This window comes from Bos taurus, chromosome 16 (assembly GCF_002263795.3).
Source record: "Bos taurus isolate L1 Dominette 01449 registration number 42190680 breed Hereford chromosome 16, ARS-UCD2.0, whole genome shotgun sequence".
Taxonomy (NCBI): Eukaryota; Metazoa; Chordata; class Mammalia; order Artiodactyla; family Bovidae; genus Bos; species Bos taurus.
The window spans coordinates 66,081,307-66,109,059 of NC_037343.1; the positions used below are offsets into that span (position 1 = coordinate 66,081,307).

General features: G+C 39.6%; 1 protein-coding gene and 1 non-coding gene across 3 annotated transcripts in view; both read left to right on the top strand.

The window, feature by feature from the left end:
• RNF2 (ring finger protein 2) overlaps positions 1-27,753 on the top strand; it is a 44,752-nt gene that overhangs the window by 1,738 nt on the left and 15,261 nt on the right.
• MIR12008 (microRNA mir-12008) lies at positions 19,228-19,288 on the top strand. Its single transcript, NR_162344.1, has one exon. It is a non-coding gene; the product is annotated as a microRNA mir-12008 (primary transcript).

The window sequence follows — 27,753 nt, forward strand, 5'->3', positions numbered from 1 at the left end:
GCAGCAAATATGGCCCCTTACTTTTTCTAAGGGTTGGTGATATTTCTTCAGGTACCTTTGTGGAATACACATTTGAGGTTAATTATAGTAGGTGTGAGAGTGAAATGAAGAATTTATGAAGGACAACTGCCAGAATAGGCTAGTGGGCTTGAGTATTAGAAAAATATGCTGATGGTTCTCAAATGTGCTGCATAGAAAAATTTTAAATAAGAACCATTAACATAATGTAGACAATGCAGACATTCAGCATACTGAGAATTTTGAGTTTTTCCTCTGCCTGTTGGAACTCTCAGACTGCTAGCTCCCAGGTTTGTGAGGAGAGAAATATGGAGCAGGTCAGCAAACATCTTTGGAATTTCATTTGTCTATCGCTGACCTTCAGCATGTGGTGTCAGGTCTATCTCTTTAACTTGATTTATTTGTGGTTTGTGTTTATATTATGCAGTCTTTGGAGTAAAGGTGATATATGTCTAATGAATAATATATAACCAGATGTTTCAGTGACAGTTTCATTTCTATACATTAGCACAGAAGCATAATTCCTTCCAGCGAGAGAAGTGAGCTAACATTAAAAAGCACTTTATTAAAATCATGGCTGTGTTTCTGATATGATTTAAAGCATTCAGAATTTTGTATTCACTGGCTTGTTAAATCTGGGGAAACTAGACAATGCATCACAGTTTACAGTTTTTAAAAAAGGGAAAGCACTGTAAGATGATATAGACTGCTGGTGTACAGATCTACACTTGATTTTTAATTAGTGTTGTTTGTTGGACATGTTGTGGAAGACATTGTCATCAGACACTAGTTATTTAATTTCCTGATTTTTTTCATCTCTGAAACCTTATATCAACAAGTTATTATAGCAACGTATTGAATGATTGTTTGCATTGAAATGAGTAGATCCTGGTATAATTTGAGTACAGAGGTACAGTAAAATTTACCCTGTCCATTCTCTGTAGGTTGAGATATCCTGTCTGTTCCCCCGTCAGATTTTTCATTTTTTCTACCTAATGTGTCAAACAGGTCCTCTGGTGTCCCTTGTTAGGCATAGAGCTTGGTTGATTTTACATAGATATACTGACTGTGGTAACAAAACTTTTGGCAGTTAAGTAGCAACTAGTGTTATTATGTCCATAGGCAGGAACTAGGTGATGAGTCCCCGACTTTATAGGTGCTAAGCGAGCAGGTGGCCCACTCTCCGTTTTTATGCTGTGTGGAGGAATTCCAGTGGAACTTTCAAGTTTACAATTTTTTTCACTTCTCTTTTGTCTTGCGTTAATAGGCAGCAGAGGTGGACTAATACATCTGGGCCTAGTGATACTTTTTTTGGATGCTCAGGAGCTATATAAATACATTACTAAGAATTCTGAGAAAGATTCTTATTGCTTGAGTTTGCCTTTTCTCTACTATCTGCCATTTTGTTGTAATTTTAAAAATTCAGTTTATTAAGTACAATAATAAAAAATTATTTTTGAAATTAACCTCAGATTAAATTGTCTAGTGAGGACATCTTATTAAATGAAGTAACAAACCATATAAAAATATCAAAGTATTTTGGTCATTTGTTTTCACCAGTTGTATTGATTTGGGGCTCCTGCAGGAGGAATTTCTTTCTGTGTCTCTGCTGTAGCGTGGAGTTGTATTTTATGAAGAAGTTTGCTTCTAAAGTCAATGTGTAAAATGAAAATCACATATAATAAAAAAATTACGCTTGAAATCTCTCAGGATGGGAAAAACATACCAGTAAGTTCAGTTCAGCTTTAGTTTTGGAAGATTGCTGTTTCTTTTGCTGAACACTAGATGAAGTAGTCAGCCTGCACTATGGGCCATGTTGAACACAGCAAATAAAAAGAAAATCCTTAAACTTAAGAATCACATTCAGCATGTCGTCATGCTCATACTAGGAGAGGCTTATGGGAACTGAGACCACCGAGGAGTCGGAGTCGCAGATCGGCTGTACTCTCATTTTTTCTAGGATGCCTGTGTTCTGAGAGAACGTGGCGGGTGTGCTTGGAATAGCCTGAACTGTTTAAATATTTCTCATTTCCTCTCTCTTTTTTGTGTGTTTCTTTGCATGCTGGATAGTTTAAATTGCAAAAGTTAAGTGATATTTGTGTTACAATGTAACACACAAATTTAAAGGGCTTGGCATTATTCTTTCTAAAATATATTTTATCTGTAGGAATAATTTCAAAGTTCCTTTACTTTCCCCTTTAATAAAGCAACAAGATATCTATCTCAGAGGAGAGCAGTTAGAAGAACAGGGTATTAGTGTCCAATAGACAAAATAGAAAGTTCAATAGGAGTTTGAACAGAATACAGGGAGATGGTTAGATGAATATAAGAGCAGAAAGAGAACATTATAGTAATCAGTCAAAGAGCTTGGAGAAGAGGTTCTATTGGCCTAGTTCTGAACTTTTGAGGTCAGCCTTGTTGAACTGCTGTTGAGGCTAGTTTTGGGGAATACTGAAAGAAGCTGGAGGCTGGAACCAATTGTTGCTGCCAGTGACTAGAAGGAGGTCCCCTCAGCCCTTCTACTGCTTTCTTACCTCCATTGGCAAAGCCTAACACGGACCTCCCCTGGCAGAAGAGTTGGTGAAATGCAGTTGCGCAGTCTCAGCCCAGCACCACAGAGCAGTCTCGAGTGGTGATTTTGGAGTAGAGACGAGGAGTAAATGACCTGTACAAGTAATACAGATTAAAATAATTTAGATAGGGAATCCTGTCCTTACCTCGCCTGCTTAAAAAACATTTACTGATTATCTTCTGTGTGCCAGATCCTCTGCTAGGAATTAGGAATATAAAAGTGAATTGAATAAAGTCTCTGTTCTTGAGGAATTTACAATCTAAGCGGAGATGACAAACTTCTGTACAGAGTGTTAAATGCAATAATACATAAATGATGTGCTTTGGAAATCCAGAGGACAAGCAACCTACTTGCCTCTTTTCCCAGCTAAACCTAATGACCACTATTTTTGTTTGGTGTTTTGATCAAACCCAGGTTCATTCCGTTTGATGTCTTATGAAAGCCATTCCTCTGAGATGCCTTAATTTTATCATGCAGTTATTGTCTTTAGTTAAGTATTTCTCTTTGCTTTATTTTTTTAGATTATAAAGACCATCATTTTCTCTGCACTTTTAGCCTAGCTTAGTACTTCACACCTAGAAGACGTTTGAGAAATAGTTATTTTTGCAGTGGATAATGGGGACTAAAGTATTGCTCATTACCTTTGTAGACATTGTTTCCTCCTTCCAGGGTCATGAGCAAATAGTTTGGCTAGAGTGTTATGATTTAATAGATGTGAGAATTGAAAGCTTAAAATAATTGGTTCATGTAAGCTGTATACTACCAGTAACTGAACTAGAAATAGGACTTTGGATTTTTGATGTGTTATAGTCCAGAGCCAGCCATTTTGGTAGGGATTTCTTTTGATGGCTATTAAATAAAATCCTCTTCTACTTCTCTTACTATTTTATAGCCTAATATATGTTCTAAAATTTCCATTATTTCGGGATGGAGGGAGGAAGAAAAGACAAGCTCCTCATTTTATTTTCTAAAAATAAAAGCATCATGCAGTTTCTTTTTACATTATTCTTCTTAGTTGTCCACTGTTTCTTTTTATCTACTCCCTGTGTTGATTATGCTGGCTCTGTTAGCTATTGTAAGATGTGCAGATCTGTATACTTCATTTTGACTTGTTTTTAGAATTATTCTACATGTTTCCCCCACCATACACAGACTATGTTGATTTAACTTAAAACCAACTGATTTTTCACTTATAAAAAGATGTATGCCTCTATGCCAGTAATTGCATTAAACCCTCACTATTTATACTATTTACTATATAGAGTTTAATTCAGCCTGGGACGGCTGTCTTGGAAGCCAGCCAAATGTTTTATGGAAGGCTTTCCTGTGTTACAGAGGGGTAGTGTTGTGCATGGAAGAAGGCACTTTAGAATTCAAGGCAGGAGACTTGGTTTCTAGGCCTGGTTCCACTACTAGCAAGCTTCTTGGCCTGTCTATTTTCTTTTCTATAAAAATAATAATAAAAAAGTTGCATCCCCATTGAACTTGGAGGTTATTTGTAAAGATATAAGAGGTAATGTAGGTAAAAAGAGGTAAACAGCAAAGAGCATTGTAAATATAAGAAGATGTATGTTAAGAAAGAGACAGAGATTGATCTGTGGCATGGATCTTGAAAGAGATCTTGGGAATAGTTGTGTGTCTACTTCCAAGTTTTTGAGTCTTCATATTTAAAAGAAGGTTGTTAGAGTGAAAATATGGGGTGTAGGAGGAATTGTGGATGTCCTGTAACCCTACTTTCCCCAAGTCTGGTCAATTGTGTAGTATTCTCAATCTCCTCAAGTAACTGTTAAGGTCGATGTGCTTCATTAATTTCTTTTCTCCAGGACTAAATATCTTAGGAGACGATACCTGAAATTTATACACCTAGGACCAAAACTACCACTTCACAGATTGTTTAAATGATGGGCCTGAGGGAGTAGAAGTAGATGCTATTACTATTTTTACTGGAAACTACCTATTTTTATTTATGCTGTTTTATAATATCACTTAGAGAAAAATCTCTGTACTTTTAAAAATACATTTAGCAGGATTAGAAATTGTATCTGTTGTTTAGTTTTAATGAACTTACCCTCTTATCCCTGATCTTAAAAGTTTTAATTGACATTATTTGTGAAGAAAACATGCCTTGTTGAATTAGTGGAAAGATTTTTTTATAGCTTTTTTATTTTTTGTGAGGTGCTGTCCTCTAGGAATATTTCCTTCCAAATTGTAAAGTAATGGTAACACGTTGAAGACTCTAGGATATTGATAGTTGAGTATTGTCTAAAATGTCAAGACTAAATTTCTCTTTTACTAATGTTGTAATCGATTTCGTTTGTCTTCAGAGGTGGGTCTCATTTACTAATTTGAGTTAACTAGTGATAATTTATCATAGTTTAAAAAAAAGCGAAGTCACTCAGTCGTGTCTGACTTTTTCGATCCCATGGACTGTAGCCCACCAGGCCCCTCTGTCCATGGAAATTTTCAGACAAGACCAGTGGAGTGGGTTGCCATTTCCTTCTCCAGGTGATCTTCCTAATCCAGGGATTGAACCTGGGTCTCCTGCATTCATGCAGATGCTTTACCACCTGAGCCACCATGGAAACCATAGTTTAGTCTCCTGAAATATTTTTTCCACAAAAGTCTCTGTAACTTTTGAAAAACTAATGTTACGGTTTTGTATAATTTAAGTAACATTATTTTTAATGTCAATTAATTTTATTCTGAAACATGAAGTTTCACAGAGTACATAAGCTGTCATTCACTTCTTAAATGGATTGTTTTTAGTTTTAATTCCTATGTGCAATATGTTGCTCAGTCCTTTTAAAAGTAATTAAGAGCTAAGAATGGGGGAAAATCGATGTTATTAAGTTGTCTTTTTAACCAATACAATAATTTTCAGTTGTCAGTTTATTAAAAATTTTTTTTTAATATTGGATAATTTAAGAACTGGAAAAATCATGCTTTCAGTATTCAGTTTTAATTGCTGTTAAATTTTGATGTATTTCCCTTTGGAAATAAATTTTAGCTTTGGGCTTTTTCGCTTTTCTTCTTTTCACAGTAAGGCCTCCTCAGACAGCCATTTTGCTTTTTTGCATTTCTTTTCCTTGGGGATGGTCTTGATCCCTGTGTCTTGTACAATGTCAGGAACCTCCGTCCATAGTTCATCAGGCACTTTGTCTATCAGATCTAGTCCCTTAAATCTACTTCTCACTTCCACTGTATAATCATAAGGGATTTGATTTAGGTCATACCTGAATGGTCTAGTGGTTTTCCCTACTTTCTTCAATGTAAGTCTGAATTTGGCAATAAGGAGTTCATGGTCTGAGCCACAGTCAGCTCCCGGTCTTGTTTTTGCTGACTGTGTAGAGCTTCTCCACCTGTGGCTGCAAAGAATATAATCAGTCTGATTTCGGTGTTGACCATCTGGTGATGTCCATGTGTAGAGTCTTCTGTTGTGTTGCTGGAAGAGGGTGTTTGCTATGACCAGTATGTTCTCTTGGCAAAACTCTATTAGCCTTTGACCTGCTTCATTCTGTACTCCAAGGCCAAATTTGCCTGTTACCCCAGGTGTTTCTTGACTTCCTACTTTTGCATTCCAGTCCCCTATAATGAAAAGGACATCTTTTTTGGGTGTTAGTTCTAAAAGGTCTTGTAGGTCTTCATAGAACTGTTCAACTTCAGCTTCTTCAGCGTTACTGGTTGGGGCATAGGCTTGGATGACCGTGATATTGAATGGTTTGCCTTGGAAACGAACAGAGTTCATTCTGTTGTTTTTGAGATTGCATCCAAGTACTGCATTTCAGACTCTCTGGTTGACCATGATGGCTACTCCATTTCTTCTAAGGGATTCCTGCCCACAGTAGTAGATATAATGGTCATCTGAATTAAATTCACCCATTCCAGTCCATTTTAGTTCACTGATTCCTAAAATATCAGTGTTCACTCTTGCCATCTTCTGTTTGACCACTTCCAATTTGCCCTGATTCATGGACCTGACATTCCAGGTTCCCATGCAATATTGCTCTTACAGCATTAAACCCTGCTTCCATCACCAGTCCCATTCACAAATGGGTGTTGTTTTTGCTTTGGCTCCATCCCTTTATTCTTTCTGGAGTTATTTCTCCACTGATCTCCAGTAGCATATTTGGCACTTACTGACCTGGGGAGTTCCTCTTTTCAGTATCCTGTCATTTTGCCTTTTCATACTGTTCCTGGGGTTCTCAAGGCAAGAATACTGAAGTGGTTTGCCATTCCCTTCTCCAGTGGACCACATTCTGTCAGACCTCTCCACCATGACCCGTCCGTCTTGGGTGGCTCCACAGGGCATGGCTTTAGTTTCATTGATTTAGACAAGGCTGTGGTCCACGTGATTAGATTTACTAGTTTTCTGTGATTATGGTTTCAGTGTTTCAGTCTGCCCTCTGATGCCCTCTCGCAACACCTACCATCTTATTTGGGTTTCTCTTACCTTGGACGTGGGGTATCTCTTCACAGCTGTTCCAGCAAAGTGTAGCCGCTGCTCCTTACCTTGGATGAGGTCGCCCCTCCTGACCTTGAACGTGGAGTAGCTCCTCTCGGCCCTCCTCGCCCGCGCAGCCGCTGCTCCTTGGACATGGGGTTGCTCCTCTCTGCTGCCGCCCCTGACCTCGGACTTGGGGTAGTTCATCTCGGTCGCTGCCCCTGACCTTGGGCATGGGGTAGCTCCTCTCGGCCACCGCGCTTCTGCACAAAGCAGAGAAGTGAAAAGCAAAGGAGAAAAGGAAAGAAATAAGAATGCAGAGTTCCAAAGAATAGCAAGGAGAGATAAGAAAGCCTTCCTCATCTATCAGTGCAAAGAAATAGAGGAAAACAGCAGAATGGGAAAGGCTAGAGATCTCTTCAAGAAAATTAGAGATACCAAGGGAACATTTCATGCACAGATGGGCTCGATAAAGGACAGAAATGGTATGGACCAAACAGAAGCAGAAGATATTAAAAAGAGGTGGCAAGAATACACAGAAGAACTGTACAAAAAAGATCTTTATGCCCCAGATAATCACGATGGTGTGATCACTCACCTAGAGCCAGACATCCTGGAATGTGAGGTCAAGTGGGCCTTAGGAAGCATCACTATGAACAAAGCTAGTGGGGGTGATGGAATTCCAGTTGAGCTATTTCAAATCCTAAATGATGATGCTGTGAATGTGCTGCGCTCAATATGCCAGCAGATTTGGAAAATTCAGCAGTGGCCACAGGACTGGAAAAGGTCAGTTTCATTCCAATCCCAAAGAAAGGCAATGCCAAAGAATGCTCAAGCTACTGCACAATTGCACTCATCTCACACGCTAGTAAAGTGATGCTCAAAATTTTCCAAGCCAGGCTTCAGCAATACGTGAACCATGAACTTCCTGATGTTCAAGCTGGTTTTAGAAAAGGCAGAGGAACCAGAGATCAAATGCCAAAATCTATTGGAACATCAAAAAAACAAGAGAGTTCCAGAAAAACATCTATTTGTGCTTTATTGACTATGCCAACACCTTTGACTGTGTGGATCACAATAAACTGTGGAAAATTCTGAAAGAGATGGGAATACCAGACCACCTGACCTGCCTCTTGAGAAACCTATATGCAGGCCAGGAAGCAACAGTTAGAACTGGACATGGAACAACAGACTGGTTCCAAATAGGAAAAGGAGTATATTAAGGCTGTATATTGTCACCCTGCTTATTTAACTTATATGCAGAGTACATCATGAGAAACGCTGGACTGGAAGAAACACAAGATGGAATCAAGATTGCCGGGAGAAATATCAATAACCTCAGATATGCAGATGACACCACCCTTATGACAGAAAGTGAAGAGGAACTCAAAAGCCTCTTGATGAAAGTAAAAGTGGAGAGTGAAAAAGTTGGCGTAAAGCTCAACATTCAGAAAACGAAGCTCATGGCATCTGGTCCCATCACTTCATGGCAAATAGATGGAGAAACAGTGTCAGACTTTATTTTTGGGGGCTCCAAAATCACTGTAGATGGTGACTGCAGCCATGAAATTAAAAGACGCTTACTCCTTGGAAGGAAAGTTATGACCAACCTAGATAGCATATTCAAAAGCAGAGACATTACTTTGCCAACAGAGGTCCGTCCAGTCAAGGCTATGGTTTTTCCTGTGGTCGTGTATGGATGTGAGAGTTGGACTGTGAAGAAAGCTGAGGGCCGAAGAATTGATGCTTTTGAACTGTGGTGTTGGAGAAGACTCTTGAGAGTCCCTTGGACTGCAAGGAGATCCAACCAGTCCATTCTAAAGGAGATCAGTCCTGTGTGTTCATTGGAAGGACTGATGTTGAAGCTGAAACTTCAATACTTTGCCACCTGATGTGATGAGTTGACTCATTGGAGAAGACCCTGATGCTGGGAGGGATTGGGGGCCGGAGGAAAGGGGGACGACAGAGGATGAGATGGCTGGATGGCATCACTGACTTGATGGACATGAGTCTGAGTGAACTCCGGGAGTTGGTGATGGACAGGGAGGCCTGGTGTGCTCTGATTCATGAGGTCGCAAAGAGTCAGACACAACTGAGCTACTGAACTAACTGATCTGACTGACTTAGGCTTTTTAAAGCATAGTTTTAACTGTGTTTTTTATATAAGTCTAAATTTATGTGTATTTTAAAATCTAACTTTAGATATTACTAACATTTTCTATTCCATAATCAACTTGATAACATTTTTGATGATTGTGTGATATTTCAAGTGGATGTATCGTGGTGTATTTATCCATTTCCTTGTGGTTGGATTCTAAGGTTCCTTTTATCTTTGTACTGATGTTGATGGTAGGGACCTACAGCATTCATTGTGGCAGCCAGATGGAAGTATTTAACAAGTAGCACCTATTGTCTCCGTAGTTTATCTTTGTAAGAACAAATTTGTCTTTTTTTTTTTAATTGAAGTATAGTTGATTAAGGGCTTTCCTGGTAGTGCAGTGGTAAAGAATTTGCCTGCCAGTGCAGGAGACCCAGGAGACAGAGGTTCGATCCCTGGGTCAGGAAGATCCCCTGGAGTAGGAAGTGTGAACCCACTCCAGTATACTTGCTTGAAGAATTCCATGGACAGAAGAGCCTGGCTGGCTACAGTCCATGGGTTCGCAAAAAACTGGACACGACTGAGCAACTGAGTACAGCACACAGCAACACAGAGTTGATTTACAGTGTTGTGTTATTTTCTACTGTACAGCAAAGTGATTCAGCTGTGTGCATACATTCCTTACCATGTGCTTTATCCCGGGATATTGAATATAGTTTCTTGTTGTTTATCCGTGCTATATATGCTAGTTTACATGAGCCAATCCCAAATTCCTAGTCCTTCCCTCCCTCATACCCCGCCCCCTTGGCAACCACAGGTCTCTCTGTCACATCTGTTTCTGTGTTATCCGTAGGTGCGTTTGTGTCCCACTGTAGATTACACATATAAGTGGTATTGTGTGGATCCGTCTTGGTCTTTCTGACTTGACTTCGTTTAGTACGAGTCTCTAGGTCTATCCATGTTGCTGCAAATGGCGTTAAGTCCTTTTTATGGCTGAGTGGTATTCAACTGTATATATGTACCACATCTTCTTTATCCATTCATCTGTTATAGACACTTAGTTTGCTTCCATGTCTTGGCTATTGTAAGCAGTGCTGCTGTGAATTTAGGGGTGCATGTATCGTTTCAAATTATAGTTTTGTCTGGATATGTGCCCAGAACTGGGATTGCTGGATCAAATGGCAACTCAATTTTAAGTTTTTTGAGGAACTGCCATACCGTTCTCCATAATGGCTGCACTAGCTTGCATTCTCACCAAGAGTGTAGAAAAGTTCCCTTTTCTCTACATCCTCTTCAACATTTGTTATTTGTTTACTTTGATCATGGCCATTCTGGCTGGAGTAAGACAGTGCCTTACATAGTTTTGATTTGCGTTTCTCTAATAATTTGTGATGTTGAATATCTTTTTATATGGTTGTTGGCCATCTGTATATCTTTTTTGGAGAAATGTCTATTTCAGTAATTTTCCTATTTTTCAATTGGGTTGTTTGGTTTTTGTTGTGGTGTAGCTGTATGAGCTATTTGTATGTTTTGGAATTTAATCCCTTGTCAGTCACATCATTTGGAAATATTTTCTGCCATTCTGTAGATTGTCTTTTCATTTTGTTTATGGTTTCTTTTGCTGTGCAAAAGCTTGTAAGTGTGATTAGGTCCTGTTTGTTTATTTTTGCTTAGAATAAATGCATCATTGTTGGCAACAGCTTGTTGTGTAGTACAGCTGAAGAAAACAGAGAGAAGGTAACTTCTGTTTCCTTGTTGCAGATCTGGAACTCTTTGTGTGGAGCAAGTGTTCTTGGCCTTCAGTCCAGGTATCTCTTAGGGATCCATGAATAGTCTGAAATTTTGTATGTGTGTTCTTTTGTGTTTTTTTTATCTTTGTATTCCCTCCCCCAAGATAAGAATTCCTAGCTTTCATCAGATTCTCAAGGGGCATATAGACTTAGAAAAATTAAGCAAGGGCCATGAACTTATAGGATTTTGTTTAAAAAGTAGAGGTAGAGGGAAAGCTATTTTTAAAAAGTGCCCGAAAACAGTGTCTGTTGTATCAAATTAATGTTAGTTTTCCTTTCCATTTATTATTTAATATAGGATAAATTTTCCTTAGGAGACAATGAGTTTTGCTGCTTTAGCTACTTAAGTTCTTCTTTTTTTATAGTATTATTATGGTTTTCTCTTCTTAATATTGGTTATTTGAAGAACCCACATAAAGATTTTTGAAAGCTAATTGGTAATAAGTAACTTTACCCTAGTAGACATATGTATCTATACATTTTTAATATATACACATTTAAATATATTTTTTAATTGCTAATAAGAAACTCTGCCCTAATGGACATTGAAAATAAGTATGTATTTCCTAAAGCATGCTCATTTTATAGATAAATTAAAAGCTGTATATTGACTTGTTCAAAGTCATGTTGATTTCTGGTATATTTGAGCTATGCCAAATTTTTGCTGCTTTCATGAATCTAGGGATTATGCTAATCTTTAGATTTATTAGAGCTGTAACACAGCTTTCTAAAAATTTCTGGTTTCATTTTTCTTCTAAGACTCCAGCCTTTGAAACTGCAGGCTCTGCTTTTTGCCAGTTTTAAACTTTGTTTTTTGATGCAAGTTGCAAAAACCAGGAGATAAGGGTAGAAGAGAAATCAGTTTACATTTTTGAAGTATCAAGAACCCACAATGAGAATTGAGGTCTCCTAAATCCCAGTCTGGCTGCCGCTGTTTTCCATAATAGTTGCTTTTCTGCAAGAGAAAATCTACCCCGTGTGCCAAAGTGACACCAGAAACACATTCTTTACTCCTGTAATCTATTGTTTTAAAACTGTTCAAACCTGTGCCTGTTGTATTTTGGTCATAATAGTAGTAGGAGTTGGAAAATGAGGGAAACCCTCTCCACAGACTCCTGACAACTCCATGCTGCCTTCTAAAATGTTAACTTTTACGTAGCTGTAATTGTAGCACGGGGCTTCCCTGATGGCGAAGTGGTAAAGAATCTGCCTGCCAATACAGGAGATGCAGGAGACCCGGGTTCCATCCCTGGGTTGGGAAGGTCCCCTGGAGAAGGAAATGGCAACCCACTCCAGTATTCTTGCCTGGAAAATCCCATGGACAGAGAAGCCTGGCGGTCTAGTCTGTGGGGTTGCAAAAAAAGTCAGACACGACTGATCAACTCAACAACAACAAATTGTAGCACAACTACAAGTTAGTCGTTCCTTTCATCTCTCTGCCTTATAAGTATTACTAATCATTTTCTATAGTATGACTAATTGTTATTTTTAATGATTGAAAAAATTTCCCATTGTTGATGATGCAGCAGACGTGTCCGTGCTGACAGCATTTTTACTGTTGTAGTAGGAGTAATAATCGGTGTGATAGTTAAGGGCATGGCCTTCTTAGTCAGGCAGACCTGAGTTTTGAGTCTTTACTCTGACACTGCAGACTTTAAGCTAGTTGCTTGCTTGTTTATTTAGTTATTTATATTTTGGCTTGATTTATTAAATGAAGGAAATTAATAGTACATGTTTCATAGGGTTGTTAGGATTAAGAAAGATTTCATATAAAGTGATAAATATAAATGTTATCTGTTATTATTAATAGTGTTATTTCCTTAGACTGGGATTACTGGGTGAAAGATTATGAATGTTTGTATCTCTGGAAATGAATTGCCTAGCTGTCTTCTGAAAGGCTTATTCCAGTTGTTGTTGGGAGAATGTGGAGACATCAGCCTTCAGCTTTCTCTCTTATCTTTCCTAATGTGATTTTTAAATTTCTGTGTCCGTCCCTTTCTGCAGCTTAATTTTTGAACAAAGTATGCCCTTGTGAGAAATGTAGACCCTGTTGGTCTATTTTCTGTGACGTAGGGAATGTTGCTGTTACCTCGTGTGTTGTCACTTGCTGAAGTGTGTTCAGCAGCATTTCTGCTCCTTCCAGCAGGAATCTGCACTTGATGGGCATTTCTCCTCCCAAGAACGGGAGGTGTACCACTTTTCCAAAGTTGTTAAACATCTATTCTGGCACGTGGGATTTTGGACTAAAAGTCATTAGTTGTTAGAAGTCTCTTTTTAGCTTTGCCATTATTGATAAGCATATGTAAATCTTCAAGCTTTGCTTTATGCTTTCCTTGTGTTTCACATCTTCCTCTCAGAGATAGAAATACTGATCTGTTTCTGCCATTAAATCTGCAGATTTTTATTGGGAGCCAACCATGTATGCTGACGGCATAGAGCAGTAGTCCACAGTCAGTAGTAAGCTGTTTACACACATCAATATGTTGCCCTGTTTACAGTTTCTTGTAATCTGGGTAGGGATGTGAAATGAAGTTGGTAGCTCCTCTTGCTCAACTTAAGAACTCAGAATTTTTCTGCTCTGCTCAGGAAATTAACAGTGTACGGTGTGTCTCTTGATCTTGAAGCATGGGGAGAATGAAAATTAATCCTTCTCTAAGAATGTGGTTAGTTTGTGGTAGAGTTGGTGCATGTTCGGGGCTGAGAACCTAGATTGTGCCTGAGTTTGAGAGCTAAGTAAATCAGTAGTTTGCCAGTAGTTCACTAGATTCAATAATTGGATGAAGCAGCTGACTGGGAACCCCTTAGGCAAGCAGAGGTTGATAAAATTTTAGAAGGGTTACAAAATCTAGACCGGCAGATGAGAACCAGGAGCTTAAGTGCAAGTGCAGGGAATGTCTTATCAGAGTGCAGACAACTAAGAATTCAGGAAATCAACAAAAATGGAAGGTTCTGACCAAATGGAGCAAAGAAGAAAAAAAATACAAGGGAAAAAGCAAAGAAACCCCTCCAGATGTACAACTTCTAGCACAAAGATACCAGGTCAGAGGAAAATCTATAGCTAGCTCATTGTTTAAAATATGTGTGCACACATGCCAGATGGATGTGGAGAAGTACATATGAGGAAGTGCAGAAAGCCTTGTATGTGACCTGGAGTGTTAGATGTGTGAACTTTAATACACAACACACCTCTTTTTGATCAGCTTTGAAAAAAGATTGGAGGAAATGACTGGTTTTGGTTGGTGAAGTTTTCAAGTTGAAAGAAGTTGCTGGAAGTAGAATACCTTCTTAGCCCAAGAGGACATACTTAGTTGCTCAGTTGAGTCTGACTGTTTGCAGCCCTTTGGACTGTAGCCTGCCAGGCTTCTCTGTCCATGGGATTTCCTAGGCAAGAATACTGGATGGGTTGCCATTTCCTCCTCCAGGGGATCTTCCTGACTCAGGGATTGAACCTGCGTCTCCTGTGTCTCCTGCATAGGCAGGCAGATTCTTTACTGCTGAGCCATTAGGGAAAGGACATTTAGGAAAGCCTTTTGATCTATAAAATATTAGGGCTAAGGGGGCTCTTGGTATTACTTAATATAAATTCTTAAATTTACAAATAAGGAAACTGGATCCTCAATTAAAATGACTAGGAGAAGGCATTGGCACCCCGCTCCAGTACTCTTGCCTGGAAAATCCCATGGACGGAGGAGCCTGGTAGGCTGCAGTCCATGGGGTCGCTGGGAGTCGGACACGACTGAGCGACTTCACTTTCACTTTTCACTTCCATGCACTGGAGAAGGAAATGGCAACCCACTCCAGTGTTCTTGCCTGGAGAATCCCAGGGACAGGGGAGCCTGGTGGGCTGCCCTCTGTGGGGTTGCACAGAGTCAGACACGACTGAAGCGACTTAGCAGCAGCAGCCTTAGTTTACCCAAAAATTGAAAGCAGACCTTCTTTACTATTTGTATATATTTGTAGAAAATTTGTGGCTACTTTGCTTTCAGTAACTCATCTTCCTGTTATAAAATTGTCTCCACCTAGTGGCAACAAGTATTTTGCAAGAATGAGGACAACCCTAGGAAAAAACCGCTGGGGGCCTTTATTCTTCACTGCTTGTGAGGAAGTCAGCCTGCTGACAGTTGTGTTGCTTTGCAGAGGGGAGAGGAAGAGACAGTGTGCCTAATGCTTACTTTAATTTTCCATAACCTTATGGGAATTTGTAAACTCTTTATACCTGAATTAGGCGTTATATTTATTGTTGACTATGTAAAAAGTGTGTTAAGCTTTTACTTCAGAGTTTTTCATGTACACACACATACATATTACATAAGGATATGTGTGTGTGTGTGCGCACACACACATATATACATTTTTCCCCCTCTTTTTCCATCTTTGTTTTAAGTTAAAAGCATGATAACTTCTGTCAGTGGACGTTACGGAGAAGAGATGAACTAAACGGTAAATGATACCTGGACAATGAGGGGCGGGTGGAGGGGAAAAGGTCCCAACCTTTGTAAAATATGAAATTCTGGAAATATTAGAATAAAGTATGGGTTATGGTTGATGTTGTTTATAATCTTAGAGTATGGATTAGCTTTCCAAAGAAGCCATAGAGGGAAAGATACATTAAAGATATATAAAAAATAAAATCTGTGGCTTAAAGAAGCCGAAGGCAAAAGACAACAAACGGGGGAAGTATTTAACAGTCATGACAGGCAAAAGGTTGATTTCCTTAGCAGAAAAGGTTCTTACAAATTATCTTTTAAAAAACTAATAGAAATGAATATGAATAAGTAATTGACAGAGCCCCCAAAATGGCCAGTAAAGCTATGAAAATTTACTCAGTTTCACTCATGGTTGAAGCTTGCAAATGAAAACAACAATGAAATATTATTTTCCATCTGTCAAATTAGGCAGGCTTTTAAACAAAGTGTTGCTGATTCTTAATTGGTAGAAGGGTACAGTGGTCTAGCAATTTAGCAGTATTTGTCTGAATAAAAAAAGTTACCTGCCATTTGAGCCCGTAATTTTGCCTTTAGGAATTTGCCTAGGCAACTTCTTACTGTAAAATATAAAGTCAACAAAACATACATTTGATGAATGGTGAACCACATCTTTATGGGGGACAGTTTCAGAAACTTGTACCAATTGGGAATCTCAGAAGTTTCCTTGGATCACTAAAAACTAATCTTTAGCTAGAACAGTGGGTTCTCCACCCTGGCTATGCATGTTTTCATGGATAAATGAATCATGGAATCACCCCTGTGATTAGTTCAGTTCAGTGATTAGTTCAGTTCAGTTGCTGAGTTGTGTTCGACTCTTTGTGACCCCATGGACTGCAGCACGCCAGGCTTCCCTGTCCATCACCAACCTTGTGGTTGTCTTTCTAACCGTACCAAGAGCCCCAGAGATGATAATTCAGGTAGTCTGGAATGGAACCTTGGTATCAGAATTGTGTTAAAGCTCTCCGGGTGGTTCCTGTATGGAGCCAAATTTGAGAACTACATCTCTAGATTAAGATTATTTTTCCTGTGAGTGCATTAATTTTCTTCTGGCAGAAGATAAGACTACTGGACAAGTTAACTGAAATTCATATTTTTTTCACTTTGTCCCACTCTCCCTTTGGCTTTCTCTTGATAATTTGGGTTCAGGTGGTATATTACTTTGCTATTGCTGCGATGATCAATTACCGCAATATGATGGCTTAAAAAATAACACAAGTTTGTTATCTTACAGTTCCGACAGCCAGAAGTTCACAGTGGATCTTGCGGAATCAAGGTGTTGACAGGGCTGTGTTCCTTCTGGAGGCTTTAGGGGAGAATTCACGTTCCTTTTCTTCTTTAGCTTCTAGAGGCTGCTATACCTACAGCCCTTGGGCTCACAAATTCTTCCTCCGTTGTCAAGCCAGCAGTATAGCATCTTCAGATTTCTTTCTTTGATTTATATCTCTGCTTCCATCATATTGCCTTCTCTTTTTTTAAGGACCCTTCTGATTCTTGTTTAGGTGCTCAGTCGTGTCTCACTCTTTTATGACTCTATGGACTGTACCACCAGGCTCTTCTGTCCATGGGATTTCCCAGGCAAGAATACGGGAGTGAGTTGTCATTTCCTTCTCCAGGGGACCCTCCTGACTTAGGGATCGAATCTGTGTCTCTTACATTGGCATGTGGACTCTACTGCTGAGTCACCTGGGAAGCCCACCCCTGTGATTAGTTCAGTTCAGTGATTAGTTCAGTTCAGTTGCTGAGTTGTGTTCGACTCTTAGTGACCCCATGTACTGCAGCACGCCAGGCTTCCCTGTCCATCACCAACTCCCGGAGCTTACTCACACTCATGTCCATTGAGTCGGTGATGCCATCCAACCATCTCATCTGTCGTCCCCTTCTCCTGCCTTCAGTCTTTCCTACCATCAGCGTCTTTTCCAACGAATTGGCTCTTTGCATCAGGTGGCCAACGTATTGGAGCTTCAGCATCAGTCCTTCCAATGAATATTCAGGGTTGATTTCCTTTAGAATTGACAGGTTTGATCTCCTTGCTGTTGATGGGATTCCCAGGTGTCTTCTCTAGTATCACAGCTCAAAACGTCTCAGATGGATACACGAAGGGACAGAATGAAAACAAGGCTGCTGCTCATATAAGTGGTGGTGGCTGATAATAACCCTTGATGCATTCTGAAGTCTGGGGGAAAGACTGACTTGGGCTATTAAGAAAGTATCCATAGGGGCTTGGGAACTGAAGTAGTAATGTTAGAGGAGGTGAGATAGTAATGAGAAGTATTATAGGAGGGTACAGTTTACACTAAATTATCTAGATCTGAATTTTAAATGCTTTAAAAATACCTTAAAGCATTTATTTTTCCTGTGACAATAAGTTAATTTTACATAGAGACCAAAAAATGTTACGTCTGTTACCAACAGTACTCAAAAACTTAATTAAGACTGGATAATGAAGATTTGGTTAAATCACCTTTGAAAGGTTCCTGCTCTATGTTCCATAGTGTGAAAAGATATAATCCAAATAGGAATTGATTATTTTTTCTTTTTAAATAAAGCTGTTGGGTTACTGAAAGTAATTTAGCTTTTTATTCCAGATGTTGAATCCAAAAACAACTTTTCCAATAAAGAACACTTTCTTTGCATTTTTAGAAGCTTACAGAAATCAGTATCTGTCTTACAGCTGTAGCTTTAGATTAAACTGCTGTGAGTGGTTTTTATGAGGTGATGCTTACTGCAGGCAGTGTTATGATGGCAGTTGGATTGCTTACTCAGAATTTATTATTGCTCCATGGTTTGCCTAGTCTTGAATAAATTTCTAAACTCTTTTAACACCTGTATCCTTTGAGCAAGCAGTGTTTTAATTAAGGAACAAATTGTTTGCTCATTCCCATGTTGTATAATGAAATATAAGAGGAAAATAAAAATGTTAAAGATTGGGAGAGTTAATTTTGATGTGACCTTTATTTACTTTATGTTCAAAGATGGCAATAACCATGGAAGAAAAAGATAAGTTTCTTAATATAGGGGGAAAAAGTTTCATAGTTGGGTTTCATAGTGGTAGGGATCTCAAGCAAATGAAGAAAGATGCTTTCTAGGAAAATGGGATAATGTAAGTACTTTAAAAGTGATTGTGTTTTCCAATATATGGTTCACAGTTTTTTTAAAAAAACTGTAAATCATATACAGAATAAAGACATAAGTGTTGGCTGTGAGGGGTTGATTATATAATAACTTTTACCTTTAGCAGTCCTCGTAGGCTAAAAAGCGGACCCCTGCCCGTCCCCCCCCCCCAAAGATATCCACATCCAAACCCCTGAAATCTGTAATGTTACTTTTTTAGAGGGGAGGAGTCTTTGTAGATGTCATTAAGTTAAAGATTTTGATACAAGGAGATTACCCTAGGTTGTCTGAGTGGGTTCTAAATGTTAATTACGTGTGTCTTTATAAAAGAACAACAGAGAGAGTTTACATTTAGAAGAGGAGGCAGTATGACCACAGAGGCAAAGATTGGAATCATGTGGCCACAGGTCAAGAAACGCCAGCAGTTACTCCAAGCTGGAAGAGGCAAGGAGCAGAATCTTTCATAAAATCTCTGAAAGAAGCGCGGCCTGCCAACACCTTCATTTTGGCCCTGTGATACCAGTTTAGGGTTTGTGGCCTCCAGGACTGAGAGAAATTTCTGTTGTTTTAAACCACCAAACGTGATAATTTGTTACAGCAGTCACAGGAAACTAATACATCAATCATTCTTCAGAGTATAAATGAATTCCCTATACATATAAATATAAAGTATATGGAGTATAAATAACTCCATATAAGTATACCCCCCCAAAAGGATGAAGAGTTAAAGTATAATATACTCCATATACTTTAACTCTTCATCCTTTTGGGGGGGTATACTTATAGCTCAAACTCCTTAGACTAGTTCTATTTCAGATACTCTGAAAAGACCAGGCAATTTTTATGATTAAAGCAACTGGTAAGCATTTTTAGGCACAGAACTCTGAGGTTTAGCTCAAAACATGTTATATTTGAACCTCCTTTTGGGGAGAAGAGTTTTTATTCATTCTGGAATCTCCCTGGTGGCTGTTCTGTAGCTCCACTTTGGTAAGAGTACACTTTAGACTCCTAAAATTTTGCAACACAATGTCAGCTGTTTTGCCTGTGCATCTGCTATTTAATAAGAATTCTTTTACCCATACTACAGAAAAGGTGCACTTGAGACTCTTATTGAGAATGGAGTTAGGAGTTTTTATGACCCAGCTGTCTGGGGAGGCCTTACAAATAGCTGTGAAAAGAAGAGAAGCAAAAAGCAAAGGAGAAAAGGAAAGATATAAACATCTGAATGCAGAGTTCCAAAGAATAGCAAGAAGAGGTAAGAAAGCCTTCTTCAGCGATCAATGCAAAGAAAGGAAAACAACAGAATGGGAAAGACTAGAGATCTTTTCAAGAAAATCAGAGATACCAAAGGAACATTTCATGCAAAGATGGGCTCGATAAAGGACAGAAATGGTATGGACCTAACAGAAGCAGAAGATATTAAGAAGAGATGGCAAGAATACACAGAAGAACTGTACAAAAAAGAGCTTCATGACCCAGATAATCACGATGGTGTGATCACTGACCTAGAGCCAGACATCCTGGAATGTGAAGTCAAGTGGGCCTTAGAAAGCATCACTATGAACAAAGCTAGTGGAGGTGATGAAATTCCAGTTGAGCTATTCCAAATCCTGAAAGATGATGCTGTGAAAGTGCTGCACTCAATATGCCAGCAAATTTGGAAGACTCAGCAGTGGCCACAGGACTGCAAAAGGTCAGTTTTCATTCCAATCCCAAAGAAAGGCAATGCCAAAGAATGCTCGAACTACCACACAATTGCACTCATCTCACACGCTAGTAAAGTAATGCCCAAAATTCTCCAAGCCAGGCTTCAGCAATATGTGAACCGTGAACTTCCTGATGTTCAAGCTGTTTTTAGAAAAGGCAGAGGAACCAGAGATCAAATTGCCAACATCCCCTGGATCATGGAAAAAGCAAGATTGTTCCAGAAAAGCATCTATTTGTGCTTTATTGACTATGCCAAAGCCTTTGACTGTGTGGATCACAATCAACTGTGGAAAATTCTGAAAGAGATGGGAATACCAGACCACCTGACCTGCCTCTTGAGAAACCTATATGCAGGCCAGGAAGCAACAGTTAGAACTGGACATGGAACAACAGACTGGTTCCAAATAGGAAAAGGAGTATGTCAAGGCTGTATATTGTCACCCTGCTTATTTAACTTATATACAGAGTACATCATGAGAAACGCTGGACTGGAAGAAGCACAAGCTGGAATCAAGATTGCCGGGAGAAATATCAATAACCTCAGATATGCAGATGACACCGCCCTTATGGCAGAAAGTGAAGAGGAACTCAAAAGCCTCTTGATGAAAGTGAAAGTGGAGAGTGAAAAAGTTGGCTTAAAGCTCAACATTCAGAAAATGAAGATCATGGCATCCGGTCCCACCACTTCATGGGAAATAGATGGGGAAACGGTGGAAACAGTGTCAGACTTTATTTTGGGGGGCTCCAAAATCACTGTAGATGGTGACTGCAGCCATGAAATTAAAAAACGCTTACTCCTTGGAAGGAAAGTTATGACCAACCTAGATAGCATATTCAAAAGCAGAGACATTACTTTGCCAACAAAGGTTCGTCTAGTCAAGGCTATGGTTTTTCCTGTGGTCGTGTATGGATGTGAGAGTTGGACTGTGAAGAAGGCTGAGGGCCGAAGAATTGATGCTTTTGAACTGTGGTGTTGGAGAAGACTCTTGAGAGTCCCTTGGACTGCAAGGAGATCCAACCAGTCCATCCTGAAGGAGATCAGCCCTGGGATTTCTTTGGAAGGAATGATGCTGAAGCTGAAACTCCAGTACTTTGGCCACCTCATGCGAAGAGTTGACTCATTGGGAAAGACTCTGATGCTGGGAGGGATTGGGTGCAGGAGGAGAAGGGGACGACAGAGGATGAGATGGCTGGATGGCATCACTGACTCGATGGACGTGAGTCTGAGTGAACTCCGGGAGTTGGTGATGGACAGGGAGGCCTGGCGTGCTATGATTCATGGGGTCGCAAAGAGTCAGACACGACTGAGCGACTGATCTGATCTGATCTGATCTGATGACCCAGGCTTGTGCCAGGGAGTCTTCAAGACTTGAGACTGGTTTACTGGGAGTCTGCCCAAGCGTAAAGATTGTTATCGGTTCTCTGCACTTTAGCCCCATATCATTAATGATCAGACACCAGTGTACCTGGCCTATAGTATCTTCACCTTCTCAAAGATTATATATGTGTTTGGGGAAAGAGAAGGATAATTCAGGAAACATGCATTTGAATGTCTGTATATGTTATTCAAAGCTGTGGTTTAAGATGCTCTTTTTTTTTTATGCCATCTAGTGCCCCCTTCTATAAAAAAATCCACAAGTTTCTAGTGGGATTTGAGCCAGAAATGTTTCTGATAACTTCTTTTTTTCCATTAAGCTTCCAGAAACTACTCTTAGTATTCATCTACATACAGGTTACTAGCAATAGACGATGACACATCAGCCCTTTTTGGTAACTTTTGTTTGTTATAGAAAAGGCCTTAAATTCTTAAGAGCAAATAAGCCTGTCAGTTTGATTAAAAAAGTTTTTTTAATCACACAAGGCACATGCTGAAGCATTCTTATGTTCCTTTGTTGTTATTCAGTTGGTAAGTTGTGTCCGACTCTTTGTGACCCCATGGACTGCAGAACGCCACCGTCTTCCAGTTTGCTCAAAATTCATGTCCATTGAATCAGTGATGCTTTCTAGTCATCTCATTCTCTGCCGCCCCCTTCTCCTTTGCTTTCTAGCTTTCCCAGCATCCAGGTCTTTTCCAACAAGTTAGCTTTTTGCATCAGGTGGTCAAGGTATTGGAGCTTCAGCATCAGTCCTTCCAATGAATATTCAAGGTTGATTGATTTCCTTTAGGATTGACTGGTTTGATCTCCTTGCAGTCCGAAGGGACTCTCAGTAGTCTTCTCCAGCACCACAGTTCAAAAGTGTCAGTTCTTTGGTGCTCAGCCTTTTTTATGGTCCAGCTCTCATATTTGTACATGACTAATGGAAAAACCATAGCTTTGACTCGGTGGACCATTGTCAACAAAGTGACATCTCTGCTTCTTAATACACTGTCTAGGTTAGTCATAGCTTTCCTTCCAAGGCGTGTCTTTTTAATTTTGTGGCTGCAGTCACCATCCACAGTGATTTTGGAGCCCAAGAAAATAAAATCTATCACTGCTTCCACTTTTTCCCTTTCTATTTGCCATGAAGTGATGGGAATGAGAACCCCATGAACATGTCTTTTCGAAAATAATAAAATTATTATTTTTAAAAGGGGGTTAATGTTAGAGAGTGTCTAAATCATTTTTTCCCCTTGTACTTCACCTGTTGGGAGCCTAAGAAATAATAGTTCCTATTTATTGAAACAGAGAAAATTATCTCTTCAGTTTTATGGCTTATCATTTATAAAATGCCACACATTTTATTATGACCATCTCATTCAGCTTTATCAATGACCCTGAAAAGATTTGTCACTTTGCAGATTAAAAGATAAAGCCTTGAGTGTTTGTTCATGGATCCATAGCCAGTAACTGCTAGCTTTAGGATGGGAACTCAAGCTGATCCAGTTCCAAAGAACTCTGTGCTTTCTAGGTGTCTCATTTATTTTACTGTAACAAGGCTATCCCTTAAGTATGAAGTTTGCTGACTTTATGCTTGAGGAATTTTTGGTTTAGTGGATTTGTTTTTCCTTCTAGGGGAGCCAGAGAATGATCTTGGGAGCAAATATGTAATGTAACCTAGTCAAGGAATTTGAGGGTTTTGGAGGTCTCAAAGAGTTGAATGGAACCTGTATTAGTATTGTCCTCTTTTTTTTTTTTCATATGAAACCTGCTCTTTGCCACATTTAGTGTCTATAGGGGCTTCCCAGGTGGCTCAGTGGTAAAGAATCCACCTGCAATGCTGGAGATGCAGGGAATGTGGGTACAGTCCCTGGGTCAGGAAGATCCTCTGGAGGAGAAAAATGGCAACCCACTCCAGTATTTCTTGCCTAGGAAATCCCATGGAAGAGAACCTGGCCGGCTACAGTCCATGGGCTATAAAAGAGTAGGAAATGACTGAGCGACTAAACAGCAACAATAACAATGTCTATATGGTTTCTTAATACTCCCCTCAACCAATTTGAGGGTTATAGATCGGGGTGGAATAAAAAGACACTTTGGAGAGCCTTTGCAGTACTTTGCCAGGTACTACTAAGTGAATATTTATGTGCAGCCATGTTATGTGTGTTCGTGTGTATTTAGTTGCTCAAGTCATGTCTGACTCTTTGCGACCCCATGGAGTGTAGCCTGCCAGGCTCCTCTGTCCATGGGATTTCCCAGGCAAGAATAGTGGAGTGGCTTGCTGTTTGCTCCTCCAGGGGATCTTCCTGACCCAGGGATCAAACCCACATCTCCTGCATCGCAGGTGGATTCTTTACCACTGAGCTACCAGGGAAGCCCAACAATGTTATGATTAGCGTCTCAAGTCCCTGGATGAGTCTCCGAAAGATGAATCCATAATGTAATTGAATTAGTACACAAGTACACATTTTCCAGTAATACAGACACATAATTTAAGTATAATATATTTTTAATGGAAAAAAACTTTAAGTGGTAATTTTAATTTCTAAGTTGGGGATTAATATACTGTTGTCCTGAAAACTAATTTTTGTATTCATTTAAAAAAATTGTCACTTTTCCTAAAGCCTGAATTGCAAGACATGTTTTAGCAACCAAATTCTTTGTGTCAGAATGATAATTTAATAGCCAGATTATTCTGTCCTCGAAACCATGCCACTGTACACTTCCAGTGATTTGAGAACTCCTGTTTCTGTACACCTTTTCTAACAGTATTATCAGTCATCTTATTTCTTTTTTTTAAAATTTATTATTATTTTTTTAAATTTTATTTTATTTTTAAACTTTAAAATATTGTATTTTGCCAAATATCGAAATGAATCCGCCACGGGTATACATGTGTTCCCCATCCTGAACCCTCCTCCCTCCTCCCTCCCCATACCATCCCTCTGGGTCGTCCCACTGCACCAGCCCCAAGCATCCAGTATCGTGCATCGAACCTGGACTGGCAACTTGTTTCATACATGATATTATACATGTTTCAATGCCATTCTCCCAAATCTTCCCACCCTCTCCCTTTCCCACAGAGTCCATAAGACTGTTCTGTACATCAGTGTCTCTTTTGCTGTCTCGTACACAGGGTTATTGTTACCATCTTTCTAAATTCCATATATATGCGTTAGTATACTGTATTGGTGTTTTTCTTTCTGGCTTACTTCACTTTGTATAATATGCTCCAGTTTCATCCACCTCATTAGAACTGATTCAAATGTATTCTTTTTAATGGCTGAGTAATACTCCCTTGTGAATATGTACCACAGCTTTCTTATCCATTCATCTGCTAATGGACATCTAGGTTGCTTCCATGTCCTGGCTATTATAAACAGTGCTGCGATGAACATTGGGGTACACGTGTCTCTTTCAATTCTGATTTCCTCAGTGTGTATGCCCAGCAGTGGGATTGCTGGATCATAAGGCAGTTCTATTTCCAGTTTTTTAAGGAATCTCCACACTGTTCTCCATAGTGGCTGTACTAGTTTGCATTCCCACCAACAGTGTAAGAGTGTTCCCTTTTCTCCACACCCTCTCCAGCATTTATTGCTTGTAGACTTTTGGATGGCAGCCATTCTGACTGGCGTGAAATGGTACCTCATAGTGGTTTTGATTTGCATTTCTCTGATAATGAGTGATGTTGAGCATCTTTTCATGTGTTTATTAGCCATCTGTATGTCTTCTTTGGAGAAATGTCTATTTAGTTCTTTGGCCCATTTTTTGATTGGGTCATTTATTTTTCTGGAGTTGAGCTGTAGGAGTTGCTTGTATATTTTTGAGATTAGTTGTTTGTCAGTTGCTTCAGTTTCCCGCATGTTCATGGCATTTCTTCCAGTTCGCTTTTCTGCTTCTGAAACGCTAATTTCTATCTTCTTCAATGAAAAGTTATTTTCTGTCATCTAAAGAAAACTTGAAATCGGTAGAAATCCGTGGCTGTAATCTGACGTCTCCCTCTTGGCCTTTTATCTTGCCTGCCATCATTGGGTCCTTTTTGGCCCCACCCCCACCCCCTAAACACACACTCAGCTTCAGTCATCTTAATTTTTGTCAGCATCACAGCCAAAAAATAGAACATATATAGATAACATTGATTTGCAGTTTAGTGATTTGTAGTGAAGTTAAGCATGATTTGATTTTGTTGGCCACTCGTAATTCCCATTAATTACCCATTTATCATTTAGCCTATATTGAGTTGTCTTTTAAATTGACTTAGGGCAGTATCTATTATATATTATGGATTTTGACCTTTGTTTATTATGTATGTTGCAAGTATTTTTTCTTTGTCAATTGGCTTATCTTTAAATTTTCTTATGTCTTTCTTTTCTGGTCTGATAATTCCAGTATCCCTGCCATGTCTGGTTCTGATGCTTTGTTTCTCAGATTATGTTTTTGTTGTTTGAATTTTCTCTTTGTCAGTTGGTTTATCTTTAAATTTTCTTATGTCTTTCTTTTCTGGTCTGATAATTCCAGTATCCCTGCCATGTCTGGTTCTGATGCTTTGTTTCTCAGATTATGTTTTTGTTGTTTGATATGCCTTGTAATTTTTTCTATTGCCAGCATGCTGATGTGTTGTACTGGGTAAAAGCAACTGTTGCAAAAAGGCCTTTAGTAGTGTGTTGGTGAGGTGTTGGGGGAAAGTGATGGTTCCGTACTCTTTTAATTGGTCTCAGAATCTATTCCTCTGGGCTGTGAACTTCACTAGTGGCTGTTAGTTTTTTTTTTTTTTAACCCCTTTTAGGTGGGACAGGATGACTAGAATGGACTGGAGTTGTTTATTTCCCTTCCCCAGGTCACCTAGGTTCTGATAATATCCCAGCAGGTTAGGTTTGGTTACCTAGTTTTCTCTAAGGGTAGGCTTTGTTAAGAACTAGAGTGCTCTGGCATATTTTAAAACGGTTGCCTTTCCCTCTCTCTCTGCTGGAAGCATCAAGGGATTTTTCTCTGATACTTGCTGTGGGAATGTTTGGGGTTCTGGAGGTAAATGTGACAGTATTTTGGGGCCTCCCCTCTCTGTGACTGGGTCCTCCTGGAGTTTCTAACTCTCAGCCTTGTCCACACTCAGCATACTCCAAGACTTTTTCAGGTACAGTGTAGAGTCTCCCCCCTGACACTGGTTCCTCCTGCAGTTGCGGTGTTGAGATTCCCAGTTTCTGTCTCTCCAGTTTGGGGACAGTCACTATACTTTTGTCCTCCCCTCACTTATGGATCCTGGAAGAGTAGTCCATTTTTCAGTCTGTTCAGCTTTACATGCAGAACTGGAAATGAAAGTCTTAATCTTTTTTCTTATTTTGTTTTGAAAAGAGAAAGATAAGCTAGTAAACCTCTGTGTAGAATGCGTAGGAGTTTTCATCTCTTTTCCCTTCTCTGCCCTTCTCTTTATGGGTAGTCACTTGTTACAAAAAGGCATTTACTAGTAGTGGCCTCTGAGAAAAACTACTTTTAGTAGTACTGTTGAGAAAAACTCAACATGCAAAAAGACTAAGATCATGGCATCCAGTCCCATGACTTTATGGCAAATAGATGGGGAAACAGTGGAACAGTGACAGACTTTATTTGCTTGGGCTCCAGAATCACTGCAGATGGTGGCTGCAGCCGTGAAATTAAAGATGCTTGCTCCTTGGAAGAAAAGCTATGACCAACCTAGACAGCGTATTAAAAAACAGAGATGTTACTGACAGAGGTCCATCTAGTCAAAGCTATGGTTTTTCCAGTAGTCGTGTATGGATGTGAGAATTGGACTATAAAGAAAGCTGAGCGCTAAAGAATTCATGCCTTTGAACTGTGGTGTTGGAGAAGACTCTTGAGAGTCCCTTGGACTGCAAGGAGATCCAACCAGTCCATCCTAAAGGAGATCAGTCCTGAATATTCATTGGAAGGACTGATGCTGAAGCTGAAACTCCCAATACTTGGGCCACCTGGTGCAAAGAACTGACTCATTTGAAAAGACTCTGATGCTGGGAAAGATTGAAGGTGGGAGGAAAAGGGGACGACAGAGGATGAGATGGTTGGATGGCATCACCAACCTGATGGATGTGAGTTTGAGCAAGGTCCGGGACTCGGTGAAGGACAGGGAAGCCTGCTGTGCTGCAGTCCATGGGGTCACAAAGAGTCGGACACGATTGA